Source organism: Arachis ipaensis, chromosome B8 (genome assembly GCF_059453495.1).
Source record: "Arachis ipaensis isolate K30076 ecotype BB chromosome B8, ASM5945349v1, whole genome shotgun sequence".
NCBI lineage: Eukaryota > Viridiplantae > Streptophyta > Magnoliopsida > Fabales > Fabaceae > Arachis > Arachis ipaensis.
This window is the reverse complement of record NC_142443.1, coordinates 117,404,717-117,411,494: the sequence shown is the minus strand read 5'-3', so window position 1 is coordinate 117,411,494 and position 6,778 is coordinate 117,404,717.

Sequence of the window (6,778 nt, the reverse complement as noted above, 5' to 3'; positions counted from 1 at the left end):
TTCTTGGGAGTAATTGGATTGGAATTGTGGTGGGTAAGGGTCATACGGTAGTGAATGGTGAAAAGGAGCTTGTGAGTGTGGTGGTTCAAAGCTACGTTGAGAGGATGGTTTAAAAGCACAGGGTGGGGCTTGTTGGTAATTACAAGGGGGTCCACCATGTCTATCAGCTTGGTATGCATTGTAGAGTGGTCCTTGCCCATGATATCTTGGAGGGTGTTGTTGCCTAAAGAGTTGATCAGGGCCTCTTGGCTCCATCCATCTTTGATTGCTTAGACCTTGATGCATATTCCTGTTGTAACTTCCACTCCTTTCAATAGATTTAGAACCAAACTCAAAGCGAGAGGGGTGAGAATTCATAGTAGCTAATAGAAATAAAATGGAAAAACAAAAACAAATAAACAAATAAAAGAAAAATATTAACAATAACCAATAATAAGGCACACGTTTGCAGTTCTCCGGCAACGGCGCCATTTTGACGATCGGTTTTTCTATCGGTAAAGAAATATAAAAATATGATCGCGTTGTAAGTATAGCTTCTAAACTAACAGAAAATCCTTTCGTACAAACTTTTTGGTTATCACAAGTAACAAACCCCTTTAAAATTGATAACCGAAGTATTTAAACCTCGGGTCGTCTTCTCAAGGAACTGCAGGGAGGTGTTCTTATTATTAGTTATGAGTTTTGTAAATTGGGGATTTTGAAAGTAAGGAACAAGTAATTTAAATGACAAGTAAAATAAATAAATAACTGTAAAATAAACTCTTGGCAAGGTATGAAAATTAGAAGTCCTATCCTAGTTATCCTTATCAATGGTGATGAGAATTATATTTTGCTCCCACTAAGTCAACCTCTAACTATGAAGGTAAGCCAAGTAGATAAATCAATTTAACACCTAAAGTCCTAGTCAACTCCTAAGGAAGGACTAGAGTTATAGGAATTTAGATCAATCAGCAAAGATAACAATTATCAATCACGATGAGTTTGACAACTCAAGAGTTACCAATTAATCAATTTAAGCCAGGAATATAAAAAGCTACATAAGAATCATAAATCTGAAATACCTCAGTTTATATTAAATAAAGAAAATCCTAACATGAATGGTTCATAAGCCAATTTGGCAACATAAGTAATTAAATGAGAGCATTAAAGTATCTGAAAGTAAAAGAGAAATATAAAGTAAAAGAAATATTGAACCTGATGAAGAGTTGAAATCCTAAATCCTTTAAGAGGAATTCTAATCCTAAAACCTAAGAGAGAGGAGAGAACCTATCCCTCTAAAAACTACATCTAAACTATGAAAAGTGAATAATTGAAGGCATCTTCATGAACGGATGCATTCCCCCACTTTATAACCTCTAATATGTGCTTTCTGAACTTAGATCTGGGCCAAAAAAGGGCTTCGGAAATCGCTGGGAGCATTTTCTGCAGTTTCTGGTACGTGGCATCTGTCACGCGTCCGCATGGGTCACGCGGTCGCGTCATCTGGGAGTTTTTCTTATCACGCATTTGCTTCGGTCACGCGTACACATCATCTGCGTTCTGCTCAAGGCGCGCATCCGTGTTAGTCACGCATTCGCGTCACTGCCTTTTCGCGCTAGGCACGCGGCTGCGTCGTCCATGCGTCCGCGTCGCTACCAGTTTCTTCAAAAACTCCATTTTGTGCTTTCCTTCCATTTTTGTATGTTTCATTTCCATCCTTTAAATCATTCCTGCCTTAGGAGATCTAAAAATACTCAACACACAAATCACGGCATTGAATGGTAATAAAAGGTAATTAAAATAATTATTTTTAAAGCATAGGAAACATGTTTTTCACATACGTCACATAATAAGGAAGGGAAAGTAAAACCATGCAATTTCACATGAATAAGTGGGTGAAGGATTGAATAAATCACTCGAACTGAGCACAAAATATATCATAAAATATGGGTTTATCAGCGTGGATTGAGAAATTCCACCCTAAGCCAAAAACTCGAGAGTTGTGTGAACGTTGCGAGCGCATTGTGCCTTTGGCACAAAACCACTCGCACGTACGCGTACATGACGCGTACGCATCACTCTCGAAATAAGCCATCGACGCGGACGCACCATGTACGCGTACGCGTCGCGTCCATTGCACCACCATCCGCACGGGCGCGCCATGCGCGCGTACGCGCGGATGTCTTTTTTTCAACACATCTCTTTTCTTCTCCTCTTTCCATTTCTTTCCTTCTCCTTTCTTCTTCCCTTCTTTTACCCCTCATCCAACACTCCCAAACACCATTGATAACCATTTTTTTTAGTTAACTAATTAGTTAGTTAGTTAGTTTATTGGTTAGTTTTATTTAGTTTTCATTTTATTTTGTCTTTTTTATTGTAAGTGTTGGATTGTTATTCTTGTTTACCATTAATTGCTGCTGAGTATTAAAAAGGGGATGTTATCTTAACATCATTATGTTTATAATCTTTGTTGAATTCTATTGTTGAGGTTATATTTTGCTACTTAGTTTTGAGTTTTTCATTCTTACCTTTTAAGAATACCAAGTGATGAGAATTGCCTTCGAGCTTGTAACTCTTCTTGAATTGCATGATTTGACCACCATGTGATTTGAACCCTATTCTTTGATTAGGCAATCTCTTGATATTGGATGTTGAGCATTTACTTCAATGCATTGTGTTTCATGATTATATGCATCCATATGCTTTTAGCTTGAATGCTCTCATGCTTCTTTAATGCTTGTTTTACCTTACAAGTTTACTTAAAGCATTTCAGGCACACTAGAATGAGTAAAGTACATACTGCTTTTGTGACATAACTTTTATGCTAATGTGTGTTCTAAACCGCCTAATTTAGAACTCACATCCCTATTTTCCTAATGTCACACTAATTTCACTCACTCAATTATAGTGATTAGTACCTCATTCCCAACAACGTATGCTTCCTTATTTTTGTGTTCTCTCATCTTATGGTGTTGTATTTTTGTTTTTCATGAATGATGCACCGCAAGCAAAAATGGAAGCAGAAGAAAGAACGCGCAGCAACCGGGTGATCTACCAGCTGAAGGTAGTAATCCGGAAAGTCGCCATACCCCCTTGCTCATCTTTGAGTGCACCGAGGACGGTGCAAACTTTTAAGTGTGGGGAGGTCGTCCGACCATTCGGCGATTTTGGGTGACAAGTTTCTAATCTCAACACTTTTGTATTTCATTTTCTTAGGTCTTTTAGGATTTTTACTTGCATTTTCTTAATTTTGCATGTATATACATAATAAGCTTAGTCAAAATAATGAGGTTCTTCAAGATTTCTATCTATAGGGTACTAATTGATTTGAGTGAAAACTTTTCATAGGACTTGCTTGAGTTATATATATATTGTGGATCATGTTTTTGAGCTAAGAACACAAGCAAGTGAGATTTGAGCCTAATTGTGTAGTTACATTATATAGCCACTTATTTTTCCTTTTTGTGTGCATTATTCTCTTTCTATGATTGTAATCCTTGATTTGTTTGATTCTTTATGTCCGTTATTTTTTGTATTCATGCATTTATATGATTGAGGTCATCATTTCATTTAGCTCATTTACCCAAATAGCCTTACCTTTTATCTTCCTTTGTTAGCAACTTTGAGCCTACGATTAACCCACTTGTTCTTAATTTAGCACATTACAAGCCCTAAAGCAAAAAACAATAAAAGTCCTCTATTTGGATCTTTGATTGGCTTAGGCTAGTGTGTGTGTATCATTCAAGTGTGAGAAAATTTGGGACATTGGGTAAAAAAAGGGTAGTTTTGTATTTTTATTGTAAATATTGGAAATTGGGTACATGCTCATGTGTTAATTAAAATGTATAGACTTTATGCTTTGATGTTCTTGTATATAGTTTGAAAGAAAAGAAAAAAAATGAGAAAAACAAAAGAAAAAAAAATAAAAGCGAAAAAAGAAAAAGAAAAGAAAAAAATGAAAAAAAAAGAAAAAAAAGAAAAAGAAAAAGAAATAAAAAGGGGACAAAATGTCCCAAAGCAAGTGAAGCTCAATAAAATCAATGCATATGTGTTGTGAAATGAAAAGAGAATGCATGAGCATGTGAAAAAGTGAAAATGGGTAGTTAGATTAGAACTTAATTGCAAAGGATGTCATAGGTTAGGTGTGAAGTTTAAGCTTATCAAAGATTCAAATTTCAAACTCACTTGACCACATATGCATCCTACCTTGACCTAGCCCCATTACAACCGATGAAACGACCTCATGATAATTGTATGCATGCATTGAATATATGCAGTGACGGATCCAGAAAATTTTGATAGTGGGGGCAAAATATATATAATATAATAATAATTTTTATAATAAAATTATTATGTGTACATAAAAATTAGCTATTAAATTATATATTAATTATTATGTAAACTTATATGTATTGTTTAATTTATTTTCAATGTGTATTTTGTATTTCAATATATATTCTATATAGATAATTCTTTTTTACAAACATATAGTATGATTATTATAATTATATTTTGTTATTATAAAATATGATTAATCTTTAAAATAACTAATTTATAAATTAAAATACTAAAATAGTAAATAATAACACATAATTTAGAATTTTATCTTTTAGGTTTTATATTTTAAAAAAATTGAGTAATCTTTTTCTTAACAATACAATTGAAATAAGTTTTTTCAATTAATGCAATTGCACAGAAAAAACTAAAGCTAACTTAAAAGAAGATAAATACTCTTTCAAGTTGATTTTTAAGAAAGAACAACAATCTCATTTAAATTAAGAATTAATTATTATAATAGACATCTAATATGAAATTTTTAAATTAACTTTTAAGTATCAAAAATTGAATAAAAAATTATTGTGGGGTCAACTTTAATAATTTAATGGGGGCAAATAAATATTATTATCATATACTACTCAAAAAAATTTCAAATTGTAGTGGGGTCGCTTGCCCCCACAACCAGGAACATAGATCTATCCCTGAATATATGTTGATTGTTAGATGAAGAACAAGTTTTGGAAAGCATAAAATAGAGGAGAATTGAGTGAATCAACCCTAAACACTTGAGTGAATAGAGTGCAAACACTACCGGTGAGGGTTCGATTGCTCAATTACATGTTTTCACCAATGATCATCTTTTCATGCAAGTTTGTAAACATATTTAATAACTCAATTCAATTGTGGATTAGACTTGCTAGTCCTAGGCCCTTGTGCATATACGCTCCTTGGAAATTGATTTATTTTGACTAAGCAATTGCATTCATTTAGATAGTTGCATATAGGTAGATTGCATTTAGTTAGAATTCATTGAATAAATATTGATCACTTTGCTTTCTCTTGGTTTAAGCATGAGGACATGCTTGGTTTAAGTATGGAGAGGTTGATAAACCCCCTTTGTAGGGTTTATCTTGTGCTTGATTTAGGAGATTTTATAACCTTTTTACCCACATTTATTCAATGAAATAGCATGGTTTCATGATTGTCTCTTAATTTGTGCTTAAGAGTGAAAACATGCTTTTTAGGACTTAAAATAGCTAAATTTTAATTCACCTTGATTCCATTAGATGCCTTGATATGTTTGTCAAGTGATTTCAGATTTAGGAGGCAAAGATTGGATCAAGGGAATGAAGAAAAAGCATGTAGAAATGGAGAACTCATGAAGAAAAGAAGGAATCGCGAAAGCTGTCAAGCCAACCTCTTCGCACTTAATCGATCATAGCTTGAGCTACAGAGGTCCAAATGATGCGGTTCTAGTTACGTTGGAAAGCTAACATCCGGGGCTTTGAAATGATATAAGATTTACCATAGTTACATTGCGTTTAGGGGTGCGCATGCGCACTGTACGCGTACGCACTGATGGTTGCACATGATTCACTTAATGCAACTCGTGGCCAGCGATTTTAGGAGCCTTGTGGGCCCAATTCAACTCATTTATGATGCTATTTAACCCAAGAATTGAAGGAAAATTAACATACTTTGGATCATTAGTCATAGTTTAAGTTTGAGAAGTAGTTAGAGTTAGTTTCTAGAGAGAGAATTAGGAGTAGGTTTAGATCTAGATCTAGTTCTTCTTCTCTCTTATAATTTTTCTTTTCCTTCCTTAATTGTTCTTTTGTAGTTGTAGAATTCTTCTTCTCTTGTAATTCCTTTGTATTGTTAGTTGTAGTTTATGAACTTTTTTTTGTAGATCTACATTTCTTCTTCAATGCAATTGGTAAGTTCTTTGTTGTTTCATAATTATTTTCCTTTTCTATTGTTGATCTCTTGCTATTCTAGTTAGATCTCTCTTTAATTCTTGCAATTTATGTTGTTTATTTTTATTGCCTTCTATGTGTTTGATGAAATGCTTCTTCTAGTTATTAGTTAGATTTTGTTCCTCTTGGCCTAGGTAGAGTAATTAGTGACACTTGAGTTATCAAACTCTTTTGTTGATTGATAATTAGATATTGCTAATTGACTTGGATACCACTAAAGCTAGTCTTTCCTTAGGAGTTGGCTAGGACTTGTGGAATCAAGTTAATTCATCCACTTGACTTTCCTCCATGGTTAGAGGTTAACTAAGTGGTAGCAATGGACAATTCTCATCACAATTGAGGAAGATAGCTAGGATAGGACTTCTAGTTCTCATACCTTGTCAAGAGCTTTGTTAGTTGTTAGTTTATTTTCATTGCCATTTATATTTCTTGTTCCTTATTCCCAAAACCCCAAAACATACCTCAACCAACACTACCACAAATATGGGCTTTAGCAACGCCAAATTTGTAACGCCTTAAAACCGTTATCTTAGATGATTTTAGAC